At 39.3% G+C, this 25436-nt stretch overlaps 1 protein-coding gene across 2 annotated transcripts in view; it reads right to left on the bottom strand.

Moving 5' to 3' along the window:
• The window catches only part of lamc3 (laminin, gamma 3), a 326552-nt gene extending 325872 nt beyond the window's left edge, over positions 1 to 680 (bottom strand). Inside the window, exon 1 of one of the 2 annotated variants that reach the window (XM_062057021.1) lies at positions 610 to 680. The gene's annotated coding sequence lies outside the window, so the exon portion shown is untranslated. The remainder of the gene's footprint in view (positions 1 to 609) is intronic. The other variant, XM_062057020.1, reaches the window with a different exon arrangement.
• Between the last annotated feature and the right edge of the window lie 24756 nt (positions 681 to 25436).

Here is a 25436-nt window from a genome sequence, read left to right as displayed (position 1 = left end):
ATAGACATTTTAAATTAAATGCATGTAAGTGAACTAGCGAATTAATTGACCATTTTAAATGAATTAAAGAATTAACTTAAATCAATTGAATGGAACAAGCAGGTTAAATAAACTGAACTAAATTCATTCAACAATTCGAGTAATTAAAGGGAATAAAGAAACTACACGAATGGCTACGAGCTTGTAGATCGTCTCTTTTTCTCAAAGTCTTTTAAACTATTAACATTCTAAATTCAAGCTTCATTTTTAGCAAGAGTTAAACAAACATGAATTGGTCCTTCTAACTTTGCATTAATCTTTTGTGCTTTTAACTTTAAACATTAAAACCGTAAGCTTTGACTTTAAACCTTTTAACTTTAACCATTTGCCATTTTAACTTAAGCTTAACCCATTTACGTGTGCCTAAAATGTTAAACATCTGGTCAAACCCAGTATGCAATCAATGCTCAAAGTGAAATACAGTAGTGCAGTGGTTCAACCTGAACTCAGCAGTTCAAACAAACAAATTAAGATAGTTGAGTGAGCAAATTAAAAAGGTCGCAGGTTCATGTTAAGCATATCTAAGTAAGCATTTCGACCGTCATCAAATGAACAAGCATATTCACCGACCATTGTTGTGTTTGGAGAAACTTGTAGAGTAGATCGTGCGGTTGAGGCTGCTTGCTGTCCTTCCTTGCATGCAGCTTGTTTGGTGAACAAGTCTCACTGAACCTCCTTTCCTTGTCAGGTGCCTTCAATCGGTCATTTGGCGGCCATTTTCCATTGGCATTCTGGGAATTGTTGTTCTCATTGGTTTTGCCCATGTAGTTTTCCACCATGTTGAGCAGTCAAGAGATTCAAGATTGTTTATTGTCATATGCACAGTTAAACAGACAGTTTGCCGTACAGTGAAAATCTTACTTTGCTAGTCCACCCTTCAACAAGTCCCACGGTACTTAGCTAAAATAAAAAATAAAAAATGTACAGTTTAGCAGTTTAAAATAAGGTGTAACAAAAAGAAGTATAAGCCATATACAAAGCACAGTGAGGAACATAACATTATTGCACATTCTGATTCACAGTCAACAGTATAAATATGGAGGTGACATTGGGTCTTTAGTGATCAAAGGTGAAAATTGTCTACAGTTCGGGGGTGGTCATAGTAGCTGTCTTTTGTTCAAAAGATAAAAGTAAAAAGGGGGGGAATGATTTTGGTGATTTAACCCCCAATTCCAACCCTTGATGCTGAGTGCCAAGCAGAGAGGTAATGGGTCAGGGCCTGGATTTGAACTCACAACCTACCGATCTCAAGTCAGACACTCTAACTACCAGCCCACTGAGTAGGTTGTGAGTTCTGAGAATTGTGAGACCCACAAACCTGATGGCCTGTGTGTAGAAACTGTTTGTCAGTCTCGTAGTCCTGGCTTTCAGGCTCATGTATCTTCTGCCGGATGGTAGGAGGCTGAAGAGACTGTGCTGGGGGTGTGTACTGTCCTTTATTATGTTATGTGTTCTCCTGGTGGCCTTGGTAGAGTACATGTCCTGTAGTGAGGGGAAGGCTGCTCCTGATATGTACTGAGCAGTTTTAATCACTCGCTGGAGTGCCTTCCTGTCTTTAGCAGCGCAGTTTCCATACCAGACCGTGATTGAGCTGGTAAGGACCCTCTCAACCGTACTTCTATAGAAATTGCTGAGCATTTTGGGTGGCATGCCAAATTTTCTCAGCCTTCTTAGGAAGTACAGTCGCTGCTGGGCTTTCTTTATTGTTTGTTGGGTGTTGTGAGCCCAGGTGAGGTCCTCGCTGATGTGGGTCCCGAGGAATGTAAAGGTTTTCACACTGTCCACCTCTGTCTCCCCTATGTACAAAGGTGTGTACTGTGCACTCCTTCTCCGTGGGTCAATAATCATGTCCTTGTTCTTGTCTGTGTTCAAGGAGAGATTATTATCCTGACACCAGGCCAGCAGTTCCCCTACCTCCCTTCTGTACGCTGCTTCAGCTCCCCCGGTGATCAGTCCGACGACCGTAGTATCATCTGCAAACTTGATGATACTGGTGTTGTTCTGGGAGGCCACACAGTCATGTGGGAAGAGGGTGTACAACAGGGGGCTCAGCAAGCAGCCTTGGGGGGTCCCTGTGCTTAGAACCTTTGTGCCTGATTTCCGGTTGCCGACTCTGACTGACTGGGGTCGGTTTGTGAGAAAGTTCAGCACCCAGTCAAAGAGAGCCGATGTCAGACCAACAGTGAGGAGTTTAGCAGTGAGTTTGTGTGGGATGACCGTGTTAAAAGCAGAGCTGTAGTCGATGAATGATAGCCTGGCATAGGAGTCCTTGCCCTCCAAGTGGGTGAGGGTGGTGTGGATGACGGTGTTGACTGCATCCTCAGTGGACCGGTTCTGCCGGTAGGCAAACTGCAGAGGGTCCAGTGTGTCTGGGATGGTCTTTCTTGAAGTGTGACATGACTATCCTCTCGAAGCACTACATCACTATTGGGGTGAGTGCAACGGGGCGATAGTCATTCAGACAGGTCACAGTGTTTTTCTTTGGCAGGGGCACGATGGTGGTGGTCTTGAAGCAGGTGGGCACAACAGCTTGTGCTAGTGGCAAGTTGTATATGTCAGCAAGTACGTCAGCCAGCTCTGATGAACAGACCCTGAGGGCCCGGCCAGGGATGTTGTCTGGGCCGGCTGCCTTCCGTGGGTTTGTTCTCCTCAGAACTGTACGTACCTCTGCTGTTGTCACAGTGAGTGGTGGGTCCTGCATGCGCTCCGTGGTCAGAACCCCTCTCTGTTGGTTGGTGTTGGGGACCTCGAAGCGGGCGTAGATGGAGCATGGATTGACACTTGACTGACACTTCTGAGTTTTTAACTCCACACTTATCATTACACCATATACCAAATAAAATTGCTTTAAAAAGCCGTAGATTTCTGGCAATGACCCTTGACGGACTTTGCATTCTGAAATTCTTCACCGGTATAAAAACTGACTCCATTGATGAGATATAGACAAATTTGGCTTCGGTTTACTCAAACCTCTTGTCCATTGGATGTGCTCATACGGATCAATGCCATGAAATGTACTTTTTTTTTTTGTGGTAGCGATCCCATCTTGACTAACTGGGTTAATATAAGTGTTTACAGTACAGTTGTCATTAATTTCAATTTCAGTGAATATCGCTGAAATATGAATATCTTAATATTTATATTTTCACCGAAAAATATATCGAGATATATATCGAATATCGTGTTTAAGCAAAATATATATCGAAATATACATTTGCGTCCATAGCCCTAGTACCGTCCAGTATAAAGTGGTTGCCAGCAGATTGTGCTGAAGTCGTACTTCATGGAAACTACTTAAATAGGTTTGGCACAATTCCACTAACACAATCGGACACAAACATGATACTAATCAATAGGACACAAACATGATACTAATAACAATACTAGATTTTATTTGTAAAAGCACTTTACATTGAACTAACAACCTCAAAGTGCTACAGTGCATTTAAAAAACAACAACGCTAGAACCACAAATAGCTGCCCCCAACAATTACAATAAATAGTAAAAAAATTAAAACTAGAACAGCCTAATAGCTAGAACTAGCACACATATATCTAAAAACAAGGCTTTTTTTTTTTTTTTTAAAAAAGAAGGGTTTTTAAGCCTTTTTTTTTAAAGCATTCACAGTCTGTGGTGCCCTCAGGTGGTCAGGGAGAGCGTTCCTCAGACTGGGAGCGGCGGAGCTCCCATGAAAACATCAGGAAAACCAAACGGTTTGTCAAAAATGTTTACTTTGTGAGGTTTTTTTGCACCTGTCAAACAAATATACATATTCTTGAAAACATATTGTGACTTTCCTTTAGTGCAGAAAGCTGTAGAGGTATCTTGGACGGCAAAACATTTTTTGCAGTGTTTGTTGTGCTGAAGTAAATTCTGCATTTGGACTGCTTGCCAAGCACCCCCCGAGGGTACAACTATTGCCTTAGTGCACCGGTGCACACTATTCTTCTATGCGATACAGACCACCGTCTCCTTAGATGAGGGTCTGTTTGTCTGAATCACTCTGCTGACTTCATCTCGGCTTCTCCTCTTTTTATCGCCGCGACAACTAGTAGACCCATATCTTTTATCTCCGCTTTTTTAACTGCAATCAGTGCAGTACCCCGACATATCCAGCTGATGGCAGTGTTGTGAAAAATCCTGTTTCTTTTTCCCCTTTTGTGATGTGGTTCAGCTGCAAAATCAGTTATTGGGTAATGATGAGTCTGAAGATAATCAACGAAAACATGTTTTTTTAACCATGATCTCTATTGGCTATCCCCAAACTTTCCTTTTAAATCATGTACTTCCTCTTTTGGCCACACCTCTTGAAGACTCAAAAGGTTCATTGCTTTATTTTGATGACCCAAGTGTCAACAATCTTGGATATTACACAAATCTTTAGACGAGTGCGTGTCAAAAATCAGCTGGCTAAATTATCCACCGGAATTTGGTTTGGAACTTGGGAAAGTGTTAGTTTGAATGTCCAAGATGAGTTGAATGTGTTGAAGGTGGAATGGTTTGAATTGGTTGAAGAATGTGGGAATTGTGGAAGTTTGAAAAATGTCCCAATGATTTGGATGGGAATTTCCAAAAAATGTCAAAAACTTGAATGGTCTGAATGAGTTGAAATGGTTGGTGTTAACATTTTTCAAATCGGTTGAGAAATGTTGAAGTAGTAACATTACGGAATTCCTGGAATTTTGGGAAAACCGGCAATTTTTCCAGTTAAAAAAATTCCTAATTGAGAGTAATGTTGTGACGGTGAAACGGTTGAAATGCGTTGAACAATGTGGAAGGAGTAGTCGCCAGAAAAAAGGGTGGATTTAGGGCATTGGAAAACCAGGAATTCTGGAAAATCCTGGGATTTTTTTGAACTTGGTAAAAGGGTAGTTTGAATTTCCAGATGGTGGAATGTGTTGAAGGTGGAATGGTATAAATAGGTTGAAAAATGCGGAAATGCTGGAAATTTGAAAAATGGCTAATTCATTTTAAATGGGAAAAATGTCCCGGAATACCGGGAATGTATGAATGTAATAATAATTTGAATGTTTGAATGTTGAAGAGTTAAAATTTCCAGGAAAACCGGAATTTGGTTTGGAACTTGGGAAAGTGTTAGTTTGAATGTCCAAGATGAGTTGAATGTGTTGAAGGTGGAATGGTTTGAATTGGTTGAAGAATGTGGGAATTGTGGAAGTTTGAATAATGTCCCATTGATTTAAATGGGAATTTCCCAAAAATGTGGGAATTTCAGGAATTTTTTTGAAAATGGCAAAAACTTCAATGGTCTGAATGAGTTGATATGGTTGGTGTTAACATTTTTCAAATCGGCCGAGAAATGTTGAAGTAGTAACATTACGGAATTCCTGGAATTTTGGGAAAACCGGGAATTTTTCCAGTTCAAAAAATTCCTAATTGAGAGTAATGTTGTGACGGTGAAACGGTTGAAATGCGTTTGAACAATGTGGAAGGAGTAGTCGCCAGAAAAAAGGGTGGATTTAGGGCATTGGAAAATCAGGAATTCTAGAAAATCCTGGGATTTTTTTGAACTTGGTAAAAGGGTAGTTTGACTTTCCTGATGGTGGAATGTGTTGAAGGTGGAATGGTATGAATAGGTTGAAAAATGCGGAAATGCTGGCAGTTTGAAAAATGGCTAATTCATTTTAAATGGGAAAAATGTCCCGGAATACAGGAAATGATCATTTGAATGTTTGAATGTTGAAGAGTTAAAATTTCCAGGAAAACCGGAATTTGGTTTGGAACTTGGGAAAGCGTTAGTTTGAATGTCCAGGATGAGTTGAATGTGCTGAAGGTGGAATGGTTTGAATTTGTTGAAGAATGTGGGAATTGTGGGAGTTTGAAAAATGTCCCATTGATTTAAATGGGAATTTCCCCAAAATTTTGGGGATTTCGGGAAAAGCGGGAATTTTTTTGAAAATGGTAAAAAAAACTTGAATGGTCTGAATGAGTTGAAATGGTTGGCGTTAACATTTTTCAAATCGGTCGAGAAATGTTGAAGTAGTAACATGTTGAATTGAGAAATGGTATTACGGAATTCCTGGTATTTTGGGGAAAACCGGGAATTTTTACAGTTCAAAAAACAACTTTGTTTTGGGTCCTAATTAAGAGGAATGTTTTGACGGTGAAACGGTTGAAATGCGTTGAACAATGAATGTGGAAGAAGTCTCCAGAAAAAAGGGTGGATTTAGGGCATTAGAAAACCAGGAATTCTGGAAAATCCTGGGATTTTTTTAACTTGGTAAAAGGGTAGTTTGAATTTCCAGATGGTGGAATGTGTTGAAGGTGGAATGGTATGAATAGGTTGAACAATGCGGAAATGGTGGAAGTTTGAAAAATGGACAATTCATTTTAAATGGGAAAAATGTCCGGGAATACCGGGAATGTATGAATGTAAGAATAATTTGAATGTTTGAATGTTGAAGAGTTAAAATTTCCAGGAAAACCGGAATTTGGTTTGGAACTTGGGATAGTGTTAGTTTGAATGTCCAAGATGAGTTGAATGTGTTGAAGGTGGAATGGTTTGAATTGGTTGAAGAATGTGGGAATTGTGGAAGTTTGAAAAATGTCCCATTGATTTAAATGGGAATTTCCAAAAAATGTGGGAATTTCAGGAATTTTTTTTGAAAATGGCAAAAACTTGAATGGTCTGAATGAGTTGGTGTTAACATTTTTCAAATCGGTCGAGAAATGTTGAAGTAGTAACATTACGGAATTCCTGGGATTTTGGGAAAACCGGGAATTTTTCCAGTTCAAAAAATTCCTAAATAAGAGTAAGGTTGTGACGGTGAAACGGTTGAAATGCGTTGAACAATGTGGAAGGAGTAGTCGCCAGAAAAAAGGGTGGATTTAGGGCATTGGAAAACCAGAAATTCTGGAAAATCCTGGGATTTTTTTTAACTTGGAAAAAGGGTAGTTTGAATTTCCAAATGATGAAAGGTGTTGAAGGTGGAATGGTATGAATAGGTTGAACAATGCGGAAATGGTGGAAGTTTGAAAAATGGCCAATTCATTTTCAATGGGAAAAATGTCCCGGAAAACCGGGAATTCTGGGAAATCGGGGAATTTTTGGAATTCATCAAGGGAAAGCCTGCAATTCCCGAATAGGTTGAACAGTTTGAAGTTGGAACGGTTTGAATCAGATGAAACATGTGGAACGTAGAGCGCGCTAAAATCTGGAGATGAAGAAGAAGTTGAATAAATAGATGCATTTTGGTGTAGAAAACCATATACTATACTATTTATAGTCAATATTTTCTTCTTCCTGGGGGGGCGTAACAGAAAATATTTGAGAAGTACTGCTCTAGTTGGACTTTTTCTTCTTAAAAGCGGCCACTGTCCTCTTAATATTTGCACATTTTGTAGATGGCTGTCCGCCGTTACTTCTGCAAAACTGTATATATAAAAATCACGGTCACATCACAGACATGCTGACAACGCTCCAAACAATGGCGTGCATTTTGTTTACTTCCGGTTTCGGTCGCGCAGTTTTTGGTGATCAAAACCTTCGGTACATCGCTTGTCAATAGTGCGCAAATAATAAGCTATATATACAGTACAGGCCAAAAGTTTGGACACACCTTCTCATTCGATGCGTTTTCTTTATTTTCATGACTATTTACATTGTAGATTGTCACTGAAGGCATCACAACTATGAATGAACACATGTGGAGTTATGTACTTAACAGAAAAAGGTGAAACAACTGAAAACATGTTTTATATTCTAGTTTCTTCATAATAGCCACCATTTGCTCTGATTACGGCTTTGAACACTCTTGGCATTCTCTCAATGAGCTTTAAAGTATTAGTCACCTGAAATGGTTTTCACTTCACAGGTGTCATAGTTGTGATGCCTTCAGTGACAATCTACAATGTAAATAGTCATGAAAATAAGGAAAACACATTGAAACGAGAAGGTGTGTCCAAACTTTTGGCAATTCAGACTGTAACGACCAGCTAATATTAATGTTTTATGTCATACTTACCAACCTTGAGACCTCCAATATCGGGAGGTGAGGGGTAGGGGGGTGGGGGTGGGGGCGTGGTTGAGGGTGTGGTTATTTACAGCTAGAATTCACCAACTCGAGTATTTCATATATATTTCATATGTATATGCATATATATATATATATATATATATATATATATATATATATATATATATATATATATATATATATATATATATATATATATATATATATATTTATATATATATATATATATATATATATATATATATTTATATATATATATATATATATATATATATATATATATATATATATATATATATATATATATATATATATATATATATGTATGAAATACTTGACTTTCAGTGAATTCTAGCTATATATATATATATATATATATATATATATATATATATATATATATATATATATATATATATATATATATATATATATATATATATATATATATATATATATATATATATATATATATATATATATATATATATATATATATATATATATTTATTTTATTTACATAGAAAAAAAAATACTTGAATTTCAGTATTTCAGGCTATCCATTAGATGGCAGTATTGTACTGTGTAACTTCTCCGTTCATGATGAGTATATCATTTCGGCAAGCTGTTTATATCGTGGGAAAGCGGACGTGAGAACAGGCTGTCCCCACTCAGTCTCAGGTCCGCATTGAGCTGGAGGGGGCGTGGCCTCCAGCTCCGGCTGAATACCGGGATTCTCCCGCTAAAAACGGGAGGGTTGGCAAGTATGTTTTATGTTCATGCGGTTTGGATTTGATGTCGGTTTTTCCCGTGTTTGCGAACACATCGTCTGCGCCTGAACGGTCATTGGCGAAGAATGAGAAGGTGGTGTTGAGAGGAAAAACCTGTTGGAATTGTGCTGTTATTTGTTACCATAAGATTGGTAATAAAAGTTAAAAAGAGTGTCAGATTTTGTTTAATTTCTTCTGGGGGCTACCATATATTATTATATTAATATAATGTGTTTTCAAGTTAAAAAAATAACCTTATTTCCAAGGTGTGGCGGTAATAAAAATGCAATGACATTTAGGGGAAAACCCTATGTACTTTCTTTCGTGAGTGCACAATGTCTAGTCGCGCCTTCCCATGGGTAACTGATGTCGCCGCCGTCAGCATTTTCACTTAGCGACTGCAGGAGGCAGCTGCCACCTGCCTGAGTGAGGTGAGACCCGCTATCTGACAAGCTAATGAGCACCTGACAGCTTGACACGTTATTCCCGCACACCTTTTTTTGGGGGGGGGGGGGGAAAGTTCTCAGCGACTTCACAAAGCAGTATGACACTTTTTTGTTTCCCAAAGCGTTGACGCGTCATATTCGTAGTTACCTGTCAGTCGCTGCAATGTTTTTTTTTACACCGAGCACAGACCACACAGACCAGTTTTTAATTGGATCAGGTTCAAACCGTGTGCTTGGAACAACACATGAGATGGCGACATGGTGAAGTATACCGTCTCCTTTTTTTCAGTTTGGCACTACTTACAAAAAAGTTATGGATAGCCAGTAATCTTTACAGGTGAATTTAAAGGCCTACTGAAACCCACTACTACCGACCACGCAGTCTGATAGTTTATATATCAATGATGAAATCTTAACATTGCAACACATGCCAATACGGCCGGGTTAACTTATAAAGTGCAATTTTAAATTTCCCGCTAAACTTTCGGTTGAAAACGTCTATGTATGATGACGTATGCGCGTGACGTCAATAGTTAAACGGAAGTATCCGGACACCATTGAATCCAGTACAAAAAAACTCTGTTTTCATCTCAAAATTCCACAGTATTCTGGACATCTGTGTTGGTGAATCTTTTGCAATTTTTTTAATGAACAATGGAGACTGCAAAGAAGAAAGCTGTAGGTGGGATCGGTGTATTAGCGGCTGGCTGCAGCAACACAACCAGGAGGACTTTGACTTGGATAGCAGACGCGCTAGCCGACGCTAGCTGCCGACCGCACGGATGATCGGGTGAAGTCCTTTGTCCTTCCGCCGATCGCTGGAACGCAGGTGAGCATGGGTGTTGATGAGCAGATGAGGGCTGGCTGGCGTAGGTGGAGCGCTAATGTTTTTATCATAGCTCTGTGAGGTCCCGTTGCTAATTTAGCTTCAATGGCGTCGTTAGCAACAGCATTGTTAAGCTTCGCCAAGCTGGAAATTATTAACCGTGTATTTACATGTCCACGGTTTAATAGTATTGTTGATCTTCTGTCTATCCTTCCAGTCAGGGGTTTATTTATTTTGTTTCTATCTGCATTTGAGCCCGATGCTGTCACGTTAGCTCAGTAGCTAAAGAGCTTTGCCGATGTATTGTCGTGGAGATAAAAGTCACTGTGAATGTCCATTTTGCGTTCTCGACTCTCATTTTCAAGAGGATATAGTATCCAAGGTGGTTTAAAATACAAATCCGTGATCCACAATAGAAAAAGGAGAAAGTGTGGAATCCAATGAGCCAGCTTGTACCTAAGTTACGGTCAGAGCGAAAAAAGATACGTCCTGCACTGCACTGTAGTCCTTCACTCTCACTTTCCTCATCAACGAATCTTTCATCCTGGCTCAAATTAATGGGGTAATCGTCGCTTTCTCGGTCCGAATCTCTCTCGCTGCTGGTGTAAACAATGGTAAAATGGGAGGAGTCTCTCCTCCGGTGACGTTGCGCTACTTCCGGTACAGACAAGGCTTTTTTTATCAGCGACCAAAAGTTGCGAACTTTATCGTCGATGTTCTCTACTAAATCCTTTCAGCAAAAATATGGCAATATAGCGAAATGATCAAGTATGACACATAGAATGGATCTGCTATCCCCGTTTAAATAAAACAAATTCCTTTCAGTAGGCCTTTAATATGAATTGAATGTCCAACTGATCAATTGTTATTGGTAATCTCTAACAAGGAACTGAGCAGCAGTATTCACAAAGTTGTTTGATCCGTGAATGGATCAATACATGGTTAGAATTGGTATTTAAACATCCTCTTCATCACATTTTAACGTCATGTGATGTGAAACCCCGCCTAACAATTGATCGGCACAATGTCTCCATTGCCAACATTGCAAACATGCACCAATATCATGAAATAATTACCGTTTTTTCCGGACTATAGGGCGCACTTAAAATCTTTTTTTTTTCCTCAAAACTAGACAGGGGAGGTAACGGCAACTGACACCAGGGGCCAGTAATGTCCAAAGATTTATTATATATATATATATATATATATATATATATATATATATATATATATATATATCTATATATCTATATATCTATATATATATATATATATATATATATATATATATATATATATATATATATATATATATATATATATATATATATATATATAGATATATATAGGGGACAGTAATGTCCAAAGATTTATTATATATATATATATATATATATATATATATATATATATATATATATATATATATATATATATATATATATATATATATATATATATATATATATATATATATATATATAATAGTAACACAATAATATAAATTCAGGAAATGGAGTTTGAAATGGATCCAAGAGTGTGTCTGGTGTAAGACTATGTGTAGTAGTTAACTGGAGGGTTTTACCGTAAATGTTGGTGAGAGCGAAAGAACACGGAAGTCCGTGGGGCAGGCAGATGATCCAGGGCGAGCGAGAGGCATCGAGAAGAACGTGTCCAAGCGGGAGGTCGAGAATCCAAAAGGGCAAAATGGACAACAGGGGATCACAGAAGAACACGGGAAGCGCTGCGGGAAGACAACAGGAACATCAGACACAACGGAAACACGGAAGTCACAGGGGAAGAGCGAGTTCGCGGGATGGAAGCCAGACACGGGATTCTTACAAAGGTAAGGAAGACTATATTCCGGCGGCGGCATGCCAGGTTGTCCAAGCTTATGAAGGCAACTCCTTCATTACCTGATAGATGATTGCCGTGACACAGTGCGCCTTATAACCTGGTGCGCCTAATGTAAGGAATGGGTTTGGTTGAGCTTACCCGCCTCGAAGCAATTTTATTTGGTGCATGGTGTAATGATAAGTGTGAACAGGAGATGGCAGTCCAACATAAGAGATAAGTGTAGGCTGCACCGTTTGATGTGCTTCAACATAGGAGTATTATGATGGCGTGTGTATAAGGTGTTGGAAGCAGATCAGAATCATATCCATATTTAAGTGTTACTTCTTTCTAAAAACTCCTATAGTCATATTTACATCAGCTAATGTCTCGTGTGGTACAAATTGCTTGGATTCGAGTGTCCTTGGTTAGAGTCAGAGCGCTGTTTATTCTCTTTGTTGAGACTGCCATTACATTCCTAAGATAAGGAGCACAGCTAGAGCACAGTCTGCCCAATGGACTGAGCCACACCCCAAAGAGAGACAGACTGTTTGAGTGGATCTCCTTCTCCACCAAGGCAGGCCACCAACTGTTAGTCTACACGAGCACTAATCGAGCATGGACTCATACGAAATTCAGTGTTGTGTACAAAATCAATTGTTAACTACATTCATTGCAAATGCCGGGAACAATAATAATGCAACAGCTTACAGTCATAAGTCTATATTCATTCTAAACCAGATCTTGTTTGATTCATTAGTAATGTGAAAATACATCTTGAATAAGCATATATACATTCATCTATTTATGTTCAATGATGTTTATGATCAAATTATTTGTTATTCCTTTACTAAATCAAAGGGTAGGCCACTAATTGTGTTCTGTGAGATGGTTTTACTGCAGGCTGGTAACAGCGACCGCTCTGAAGGAGGGTCATAGACGGAATTTTTGCCTCGTATAAAAACATTGAGGTTTTTGCCTCTATCTGTGGTAGAGATTTAACTTAGTGGTCTACATCAGAAATTGTTTTGGTCCAGAGTCTTAAGACCCTGGAAGGCTGGTATGTAGTAGAATTTCTGACCTTTGACCTATATTGCATGTCTAATAAGAATGTCCGCTCATTTTCAATTCTCTTCCATTTTGTGCCATTGACTGGACCAGTAGGACAAAGGTGAATATGGAGTTGTGCCAACCTGTCTACAGAATGTTTAGAATTTCCAAATATGACTAAGAGATACAAGGTTGTTTTGGAACAGACAAAACCAAAACAAAATAATGATGATGCACTAGATAAGAAACAATGACGCACAAGAGACATATAAAAAATGGCAGAAGACCGGAACTCGACAGTGATTTTGGCTTGTGTGTGTCTTGTTTGCTCCGGAGTAACATGTGGTCTGTCTGCACGGCCAACTTAATTCAACCTGCACTTCTGATAATGGGTAAATACATTTGTTGTACTAAACTACTTTTGTTGCCTGTTTAAGCTTCGGACAATCCACTACACAAATGTTTCTGAAACTACTAATACTACTATTACTATTACTATTACTATTACTATTACTACGACTAACACTGTCCCTGTGAGAGGGACAGAGGGGGGAGGTGAGTTTGGATTGGGTCAAGTTTGAGCGTGTTGAGGTTTTATTTAATCGATATGATCAATCTGGTACAAGGATAAAGGAACGTAATGATTTAGATTGACAATTGCAGTGGTTGGCGGAAGCAACCCCAACCTTAAAGGAGGGTGCCAATTCAGTAATTAAATGTTTTGTGAATTATCTAATATCCCGACATGGTTTCCCCAAAAAGATTAGGTCAAACAACGGCACCTAATTTAAGAAAACAGGTTAATCTTCTTCAGTCACAAGATCAGCACTTCTCAGGACCAGCAGCTTCCTAGGAAGGTGGAAAGACCATGAGACCAAAATGGTAAGTTTGCAAAATGTAGAATATGTGTGCCAGTTCCTCTGTGCAGATTTGAGGATGAAAGCCGCCACTCCAGATTCCCTTGCACTCGCTAAGAGGGGCACGGTCAAAGCAAATCCAGGATCAACACCCGATACCTGACTGGAAGGAACCGAGAGGAGAGACAACACCTTGCCAGCGATGACGAGAACAACTAAGGTTGCCAGCCAATGTGTCCACCGGGACTCCAGCAGCTGTGGAAAGAAGTGCCGGGAGTGCCGAAGCGGCGAGGAGGCCTAGAAGCAAGCCGAGGGCCTGGACCAAAGCCCCACGCTCCATACTCTGCCCCCGCCCCCACAGCTCCAACTTTTTCTCAGCTTTTCCCCAAAGCGGCCAGCGCGCACATGCCATTGCACAGTCTGCCCAATGTACTGAACCACACCCCAAGAAGAGACAGAGACAGACTGTTTGAGTGGATCTCTTTCTTCACCAAGGCAGCCAAAAGCCCAACGAGGTGTCGGCAGGCCACCAGCCTGAGGCACCACCGAGCCATCTATACGAGCACTAATCGAACATGGACTCATACGAAACTCAGTTGTGTGTTCAAAATTAATTGGTAATTAACAATATTGGTAACTACATCCATTGCAAATGCCGGGAAAAATATTTTTGCAAATGTCTTACAGTCATAAGTCTATATACATTCATCTATTTATGTTCAATGATGTTCATGATCAAAGTATTTGTTATTCCTTTACTAAATCAAAGGGTAGGCCACTAATTGTGTTCTGTGAGATGGTTTTACTGCAGGCTGGTAACAGCGATCGCTCTGAAGGAGGGTCATAGACGGAATTTTTGCCTCGTATAAAAACATTGAGGTTTTTGCCTCTATCTGTGGTAGAGATTTAACTTAGTGGTCTACATCAGAAATTGTTTTGGTCTAGGGTCTTAAGACCCTGGAAGGCGGGTATGTAGTAGAATTTCTGACCTTTGACCTATATTGCATGTCTAATAAGAATGTACGCTCATTTAATTTCTCTTGTATTCTGTGCCAGTGGGACAAAGGTGAATATGGAGTTGTGCCAACCTGTCTACAGAATGTTTAGAATTTCCAAATATGACTAAGAGATACAAGGTTGTTTTGGAACAGACAAAACCAAAACAAAACAATCGTGACGCATTAGATAACAAACAATGACGTACAAGAGACATATAAAAAATGGCAGAAGACCGGAACTCGACAGTGATTTTGGCTTGTGTGTGTCTTGTTTGCTCCGGAGTAACATGTGGTCTGTCTGCACGGCCAACTCAATGCAACCTGCACTTCTGATAATGGGTAAATAAATTTGTTGTACTAAACTACTTTTGTTGCCTGTTTAGCTTCGGACAATCCACTACACCAGCGGATGTCATTGCTGACATCGCCACATCATCTGCCCCACAGCCCAGGAGACGAGAGAGATTTTCTACCTACATTACTCTTTTCAACTTCTATATTGTATATCCTTGTGTGAGACCAATCCAGTATGCTAAATGTTTCTTAGTTTTTCTTGCTTGTTTTCAGCATAACTGTATGTGTCGTTACATTAACTGAAAAGTTTGATGTTTATCCCCGTTTTGTTACCTAAATTACTCTGATATTGATAGACGAAAGGCAGGATGTTACACCCGGTAGTGTTCCCTGACGGACTGGTGTTTGGGCGTGTTCTACTGTCTTTGTGTCTCAGTTCATCCTTCCTGACGACAGTGACTGACAAGTGTCTAAGAACATACAGCGGACTTTAAATAGACTGGGTCAAAGGGGATAGCAAGACTTATTTTTGACCTGTGCAGTGTGATTAATTACGGGGGACACAATAGCTATTACCGTGGTAATAACCTCTATATTTGTTACGACTCAACCCTGAACCATTGGTGTCGGATGCAGACAACATACTCTGGTAAGTTGTGCCCATCGTCCCTTTTATGTTGTTTTGGAGCTTGACCTGACTGATACAGACGCTAAAGGAATTATTAAAATTAATGTCCTTGAGAGGGCGTTAACTACCTCTCCACCTTCTGTAGCACCTAAAGTACCACCCCACCTCGTGGTGTTTCAAAAGCTCCCATCTGTGCGTGCTAATGACATCACCACCGAAGGCCTGGTAACTTTGACCTTTGCCCTTAGGAGCGGGTGCAGACAACCTGTGGCTCAGGTGGATGCCAAAACCTGGGTGACTGTGTTGCTTCTTCCGCTGGACGTCCCTTTTCCCACACTTACCCCGCCCCTTTTAAGTTGACTGACATGTGTACCCTTCTGTTGACAATGCCACCCGACTTCTTCCCTTGTGGCCCAAAAGCTGAATTACACGTGTTTTCAAATTACAGGACCCTCTTCGTCCCCCAACAAATTGGGTGACATCAACCGTTACTGGTGCACCACACTGATAGATGGCTCTAGGATAGGCCCTTGGGCACGAGCTGACTTATTCTGGTGTTGTGGGAAGCACAGATTGTACATTAGTATCCCGACGTCAGCCGTTGGGCTTTGTGCTATGGTTAGACTGGTGACCCCACTCACCAAATTAACACCCCTTGGAACTCCTGTTTTAGCGGCCTCTCTAAGTCCCCGCCGCCGTTGAGACTAACCAACCTGACTCGTGACACAGTTGAGGGACTTGCTGAACAACCTCCCTCGAGACCGTCCAGAACCGCACAGCCCCTTGTGCTAAGTGTCACTAAAGGGGGTCTAGCAAAGTGGTAACTTTAAGACTTTAATGTGGGGCGTGCTTTATAAGTTTTGTACAAGTAATAAAGATCTTATTAGAAGATCTTAAAGGGGGACTTGTTGGAAGCAGATCAGAATCATATCCATATTTAAGTGTTACTTCTTTCTAAAAACTCCTATAGTCATATTTACATCAGCTAATGTCTCGTGTGGTACAAAGTGCTTGGATTCGAGTGTCCTTGGTTAGATTCAGAGCGCTGTTTATTCTCTTTGTTGAGACTGCCATTACATTCCTAAGATAAGGAGCACAGCTAGACTGGGGAAACAGCAGGCGGGGGACAGAGGGAAGATCACGGGACTTCCGGGGGTTTGGGGGGAGACCGAGCTAGACCGATCTGGACCGGGCTGGGGAACGCTGGTGTGCTGGATTGGTCTCAGTTTGTCCTCTAAGCTTGGAGAATAAACCACAAAATACCAACTGCTGCCTGTTGATTGAATATAAACATCAGCTTATGTGCCATAAAAAGAATCTGGGAGAGACTAGCAATTTGAATTCCCCATTGGAGGAATGCTGGTCGACGCAACAAAGGTAAGACCTATTATCTGGCGTTTTGTTTCGTAATATTATGCAAAAGCAACTTTTCTTACCTTCTGGTGCCGGCTAATCTGTAATTGGGATCTGCATGAATCCTGAAAACTTGAACAGGTTGACACCGTAGTCCGGGGGTCACCAACTTTTTTGAAACCAAGAGCTACTTCTTGGGTACTGATTAATGCGAAGGGTCTACCAGTTTGATACACACTTAAATAAATTGCCAGAAATAGCCAATTTGCTCAATTTACCTTTAACTCTATGTTATTATTAATAATTAATGATATTTACACTTAATTGAACGGTTTAAAAGAGGAGAAAACACGAAAAAAATGACAATTACATTTTGAAACATAGTTTATCTTCAATTTCGACTCTTTAAAATTCAAAATTCAACCGAAAAAAAGAAGAGAAAAAGTAGCTAATTCCATCCTTTTTGAAAAAATTAAAAAAATAATTTATGGAACATCATTAGTAATTTTTCCTGATTAAGATTAATTTTAGAATTTTGATGACATGTTTTAAATAGGTTAAAATCCAATCTACACTTTGTTAGAATATATAACAAATTGGACCAAGCTATATTTCTATCAAAGACAAATCATTATTTCTTCTAGATTTTCCAGAACAACATTTTTAAAAGAAATTCAAAAGACTTTGAAATAAGATTCAAATTTGATTCTACAGATTTTCTAGATTTGCCGGAATAATTTTTTTGAATTTTAATCATAATAAGTTTGAAGAAATATTTCACAAATATTCTTTGTCGAAAAAACAGAAGCTAAAATGAAGAATTAAATTAAAATGTATTTATTATTACTTTACAATAAAAAAAATAAAAATACTTGAACATTGATTTAAAATGTCAGGAAAGAAGATGAAGGAATTTAAAAGGTAAAAAGGTATATGTGTTTAAAAATCCTAAAACCATTTTTAAGGTTGTATTTTGTTCTCTAAAATTGTCTTTCTGAAAGTTATAAGAAGCAAAGAAAACTAATTAATGAATTTATTTAAACAGGTGAAGACCAAGTCTTTAAAATATTTTCTTGGATTTTCAAATTCTATTTGAGTTTTGTCTCTCTTAGAATTAAAAATGTCGGGCAAAGCGAGACCAGCTTGCTAGTAAATAAATACAATTTAAAAAATAGAGGCAGCTCACTGGTAAGTGCTGCTATTTGAGCTATTTTTAGAACAGGCCAGCGGGCTACTCATCTGGTCCTTACGGGCTACCTGGTGCCCGCGGGCACCGCGTTGGTGACCCCTGCCGTAGTCGATAAGCTTCTTCTTTTTCTCTATCTTCTTGTTATGGGACATTCATCCTGCGCTAATATAAAGTAGTGTAAAGTTCTTACTTATATCTGTCGGTAAACTCGCCATGAAAGCGCTAAAACATACCGGTGTAGTGAGTTTTATTATTCACCCAAGGAACTTTAGTTATTAAAGTTCCGGTCGGACGGTTTTTCACCGGACACATGTATAGGTTTGAGTTTCATAATCCAATCGGTCGACTAATTGGTAAGAGAGTTGATGACTATCAAAATAGTTGCAGCCTTACTGACCGATTTAGGCTATGTTTGCGCTGACACGGGTTTCGAAAAATAGCGTGTTCATTTGTGAAACACGGTCAACTCATTTTTTTTTTCCCCCCGTTGCATTCAGTAGTCCTCTTCCTACATGACCCCTGCTGTGTCCAACTAACCGTGCTCCACATTGATCCACTTTGGATGGTGGGAACACTCGGCCGAAGCCCACGCAGACGTCAAGAGTTGGGAAAGAACCAATCAGCCGTCATTTTAGTTCTGCTTCAAGCTCTCCGTTCGGGCAGCCTAACGGAGCGTGACATCATTAATGGGTAAAAAGAAAAAGCCTGCCTTTTTTTCATGTAGGAGTTTAAGTGGTGAGTGTGTTCCTGAGTCTTGGACAGTTTTATTTTAATGGTTTTGCATCCTACTGTTTTTCAGTATGCAGGTCAAATACGGGTCAGAGGTGCCTCAATACTGTTGGCCTTGAAGAAAATGTGAATATATTTATATAGCGCTTTTCTCTAGTGACTCAAAGCACTTTACATTGTGAAACCCAATACTAAGTTACATTTTCAAACCAGTGTGGGTGGCACTGGGAGCAGGTGGGTAAAGTGTCTTGCCCAAGGACCATCATCGGCGGTCACTCGAAGCGAGTATGACGATCCTCCTGGTAGGGGTGTATCCCTTTATGGAGGATGCCTGTGCGTGACTTTGTTTAACATGGGGAGACTGGTGCACAGACAGTCACCACACGATCCTTGACAGATCCGGATCAGGGTCCAGTGGCATGGAGTCCCAGACGACTGGGGACCCTTTTCTGCAGCAGCCTTCTTCGCCATCGCAGCCGTTGTGACGCCCCTAAGGTTAGCGGTCATCCTCCACCTGTTCCACCGTTGAGGTCTTGGGTTGTTATTTCCCCATGACTGGGCCCACATGGATGTGGGGGTGCCTTCTTCCACCACCGCAGCTGTTGTGGTGGTTCTTACATTTACCGTCTTCCGCCTGCTCCGCCGATGAGGTCTTTACCGTATCCCTGGCTAGGGGGCAGTCAGGTACTAGGCTTTTGCCAAGGGCCACCTGGGGTAACGGTAGTAAAGGGGTTAACCTCCTAGTACCCCAAGACCCCTTAGAGGAGCCTCCACTGCCGGATGCACTTTAACGTCAATGCCCAGGACATTGCCCAAGGACACAGCGGCAGTGACTAGCATGGCAGAAGCGGGGATCGAACCTGGAACCCTCAAGTTGCTGACACGGCCACTCTACCAACCGAGCTGTACCGCCCCAGGAAGAAAAGCTATATTGTGCATGCTAGGTTAGCAAATTGGCTGAAGAATAACAAGACTGTCAAACTTGGACGCTAACTGGTCTGTACCTAACTGAGCTGAGAGTCGGCAGAGTTGTATTTTAAGTATCACGTCCATGAAGAAGGACATGATGCAACTTTTCTATGAAGAACGGAGCAAACAAAGATGATGGACTTTTCTCACCCTAAGGCGGGGGGTATGGTGCTCGTCCTCAGCACCACAGACAGAGGCGGTGACCTTTGCTCATGCAGGCGCGCTGGCCACACCTCCCTCCACACAAGTATAAGCGATTTACCATTTATTTAATTCACCAAAACGTCACCGTGGAGTTATTGAGTCTGTTTAGCTGATTGGAGAGCTGGCTTCCGCAGCCAGTGGGTCCATGACGACGGCTTCTGTTTTGTTCGATCACCCGTTTTACTGCCGTAGATATTTGCGGCGCCACAAATGTCTGGAAATTTATTTTTTAGCTTGTGCAGCTTTTTAGTCCAGAAAATTTGGTACACTTTGAGGGTCATCCAGATCATCGGGAGGTAGGACCTGGTGGAGGTCTGAGCTCTTGAGTGCTTTTCAAGTTATCAAATTGTTTATTCTTTAATCTGGTGAACAAGAAGGACCCAACAAGATAAGTGCACTTGCCTAAAAGAAAATCAACATTTTTAAAACATAAACCCTCCATTAGTCAAATGATTACGCATACGGCGCGGAGTTATTTGACACCCACCGAACGCCAATGTGACTGATTATTTCCCATCGCTCAAATCCGAATGGCGGAGCTGAGTTACATGCAGCTCACGTCACTTTGCGGCGGCGTGTAGTTTTATATCCTAACAGCATATTTACTCTGCCTTGTGAGGCGTGGAGGGAACCCTGCAGAATATGAACAGATTGATCCAGAAACTGTCCGTGAACATTTCAAAGTTTGCGGTGAGCAGGCTATTTCGTGTGCATGCCGTGTCTTACTACTCGCATCTCAATGATTTTCATTCATATCACAATTTGGTTTTATAATTAGTCCGACTGTACGCCTGAAAATGGTTTTGGAGGGCGAAAAGACAGATTCAACAGCCAGTCAGCAAATTAATCTCTTCATTGTCTTCATTTGAGTGCGCCACACACCCTGCTTTTAAACCTTACATTTTAATCTTTAGACTTGTATTCGTATTTTTACCATATTTTTTGGACCACGGGGCTTATAAAACGCACTGCCGAGGAGCGGGTCTATTCAGGTCTATTTTTTATACAAAAAGTGCACCTGATTTAGGCTCATATTGCACGTGTAATGGGGATTCTTTGGTCAAAATGTTGCATAGTTTATGTTTTACAGTATATATATATATATATATATATATATATATATATATATATATATATATATATATATATATATATATATATATATATATATATATATACACATACATACATACATGCCCACATATATATATATATATATATATATATATATATATATATATATATATATATATATATATATATATACATACACTACCGTTCAAAAGTTTGGGGTCACATTGAAATGTCCTTATTTTTGAAGGAAAAGCACTGTACTTTTCAATGAAGATAACTTTAAACTAGTCTTAACTTTAAAGAAATACACTCTATACATTGCTAATGCGGTAAATGACTATTCTAGCTGCAAATGTCTGGTTTTTGGTGCAATATCTACATAGGTGTCTGGTTTTTGGTGCAATATCTACATAGGTGTGTAGAGGCCCATTTCCCAGCAACTATCACTCCAGTGTTCTAATGGTACAATGTGTTTGCTCATTGGCTCAGAAGGCTAATTGATGATTAGAAACCCCTTGTGCAATCATGTTCACACATCTGAAAACAGTTTAGCTCGTTACAGAAGCTACAAAACTGACCTTCCTTTGAGCAGATTGAGTTTCTGGAGCATCACATTTGTGGGGTCAATTAAACGCTCAAAATGGCCAGAATAAGAGAACTTTCATCTGAAACTCGACAGTCTATTCTTGTTCTTAGAAATGAAGACTATTCCACAAAATTGTTTGGGTGACCCCAAACTTTTGAACGGAAGTGTATATATATATACAGTATATATACACATATATATACACACGCACATATATATACAGTATATATACACACACATATATACACACAGACATACATATACTGTATATACATATATATACATATATACATATATATATATATATATATATATATATATATATATATATATATATATGTGTGTGTGTGTGTATATATATATATATATATATATATATATATATATATATATATATATATACACACACACACACATATATATATATATATATATATATATATATATATATATATATATATATATATATATATATATATATACATATATATATATATATATACATATATATATATACATATATATATATATATATATATATATATATATATATATATATATATATATATATATATATATATATATATATATATACATATATATATACATATACATACAGCCGGGCCCTCGGCCAAATTGTTTTAACCCAATGCGGCCCCTGTCAAGACGTGGACTATGGGGTTTGTTTTCCCGGAATGCAAAGGAAAGTTGGCGCGGGCAAGGCGTGAGGGTAAGGACATCTTTTAATTATTACTATAAAAAAGGAACAAAAGGCGCGCACAAGGCAGAAGTACAAAAACTTGGCTAATGAAACAGAAACTTGCACAAAGGCAGAAACTATGAACATGAAGCAAAACGTCACTAACTGTGGCACTAATAACAAAAACTTACTTGGCATGGAACTATGGAAACATGGGTAGCATAAGTCACCAGAGGTAAACAGGGGTCACAGAGTTAATGTCGCCAGGTTGACCAACAGAAAATGAAAAGCTTAAATAACACAGACATGATAAACAACAGGTGCGTGAGTGCAAATTAATCAGGTGTGTGACATGAGGACAGGTGAAAACTAATGGGTTGTCATGGAAACAAAACAGGGAGTGAAAAAACAGGAACTGACAAAATCCAAAAAAGCACATGGCCAAACAAAACATGATCACACAGACATGACAGCCCTAAAGACAAAACGTTTGGGGACCCCTGGTGTAGTGTCTGCTCTGCAGTTGCTGTGTTAACGGTGTGCTAAGTGTGTTGAAATGTTTTATTCTAGCATCATACTGTGTGTTTTTGTGATTTTTGAGCCAGTGCCATTGCATCATACTGTCATGTTTGTAAATCTGACTAGTGGGTCAGTGCCTCCCCAACCTCAAACCTCACTGCACGCCACTGCTTCTGACAGTGTCTTCAGAATGCGCCGTTTGGCAGTCGGTCTTATTTACGTTGCTCCACTTTGGCAGCGTCTTCTCCCCGTCGTCTTTGTTGTACCGGTAGTTTTTAGCGCTTCCATAGCGAGTCTACTGACAGACATACAAAGCCCAAAACCAGTGAAGTTGGCACGTTGTGTAAATGGTAAATAAAAAACAAATACAATGATTTGCTAATCATTTTCAACTTATATTCAATTGAATAGACTGCAAAGACAATATATTTAATGTTCCAACTGAGAAACGTCATTTATTTTTTGCAAATAATTATTAACTTAGAATTTAATGGCAGCAACACATTGCAAAAAAGTTGGCACAGGGGCATGTTTACCACTGTGTTACATGGCCTTTCCTTTTAACAACACTCAGTAAATATTTGGGGACTGAGGAGACTGATTTTTAGAGCTTTTGAGGTGGAATTCTGCGTTTCTGGGTGTTGTTGATAAATGGCTTTTGCTTTGCATAGTAGAGTTTTAACTTGCACTTACAGATGTAGCAACAAACTGTAGTTACTGACAGTGGTTTTCTGAAGTGTTCCTAAGCACATGTGGTGATATCCTTTACACACTGATGTCGCTTTTTGATTCAGTACCGCCTGAGGGATCGAAGGTCCGTAATATCATTGCTTACGTGCAGTGATTTCTCCAGATTCTCTGAACCCTTTGATGATATTATGGACCGTAGATGGTGAAATCCCTAAACTCCTTGCAATAGCTGGTTGAGAAAAGTTTTTCTTAAACTGTTCAAATATTTGCTCATGCATTTGTTGACAAAGTGGTGACTCTCGCCCCATCCTTGTTTGTGAATGACTGAACATTTCATGGAATCTACTTTTATACCCAATCATGGCACCCACCTGTTCCCAATTTGCCTGTTCACCTGTGGGATGTTCCAAATAAGTGTTTGATGAGCATTCCGCAACTTTATCAGTATTTATTGCCACCTTTCCCAACTTCTTTGTCACGTGTTGCTGGCATCAAATTCTAAATTGAATGATTATTTGCTAAAAAACAAAAAAGTTTATCAGTTTGAACATCAAATATGTTGTCTTTGTAGCGTATTCAACTGAATATGGGTTGAAAATGATTTGCAAATCATTGTATTCCGTTTATATTTACGTCTAACACAATTTCCCAACTCATATGGAAACGGGGTTCTTAGGTGCCATTTTGGGGTCCTTATACACACACCTAAGTAATGACGATCATCATGCAGTGCGACTTTGTAGCTTACCAAAGTCATACTAAAACATTTTGTTAGATATTGAAGTTAATTAACTTTTATTATGTTTTGCTTATGGTGAATGTTTAAATTCACATAGGAGAAAGCAAACCAACAAGTTTAATTAAATAGCAGTATTTCAGTTTGAGCACGCAATAAGATAAGGCCCCTTAGTTTGATATTCACAGCTAGATTGGATCACTTCTCACAGGAAAAAGACCCTAACTGGGACTTAGGAATGCAAAAGTGATAGCCCTATCCTTGAGAAGAGACTACCTGTCTAGCTCAACACAAAAATTTAAGTTATGACTCAAAGCAGCTGTTTTCCAGACACTTAGACACGAACATTTCCTTTTATGGTCAGGATGTGCTCCCCTGACTTAGCACACACACACCGATACCAGAAGAATTATGGAATGGATTAAGTAATGAAGTTAAACATTGTACTGATATGATCCAGTTTAAGAGGTTCTTCAAATTAATGGTGCTTACAAAGTACAAAGAAGAAGAATTATGAAAAATACTTTCAACCTTATTGAAAATAAGATATTCTTCATCTCAGTATGTTAATAATGACTGATTTAATTAATTACATATTACAAAACTGTTGTGTATACTAATTCACAGATGTTATTTTATTATAAAAAGGTCAGTAAATGATTCTATATATTTGTAAACGCTCTGAAGTGGGAAAGGGGTAGGATTAAATAAGCTTTGCTTCTTCCTACTCCTTTTCGGACATGATGTAAAGTGAAATGATATGAAACTGTGTGATGTATTATACTGTAAGTGTGTTCATGTTCGAAATAAACTAAAGAAAGAAAGAAAGAAAGAAAGAAAGAAAGAAAGAAGGAGGAATATAAAACTGATGTTTTGGCTTCTCCAAGTTAGGAGTGCCTCGTTTTCTTGACCTGACCTCCTCCACGAACTGCAGTCCTGTATAAGGACACT

This window comes from Entelurus aequoreus, linkage group LG08 (genome assembly GCF_033978785.1).
Source record: "Entelurus aequoreus isolate RoL-2023_Sb linkage group LG08, RoL_Eaeq_v1.1, whole genome shotgun sequence".
Taxonomy (NCBI): Eukaryota; Metazoa; Chordata; class Actinopteri; order Syngnathiformes; family Syngnathidae; genus Entelurus; species Entelurus aequoreus.
Note: the sequence above shows the minus strand (reverse complement) of the source record. Positions and strands in the feature narration are given on the sequence as shown.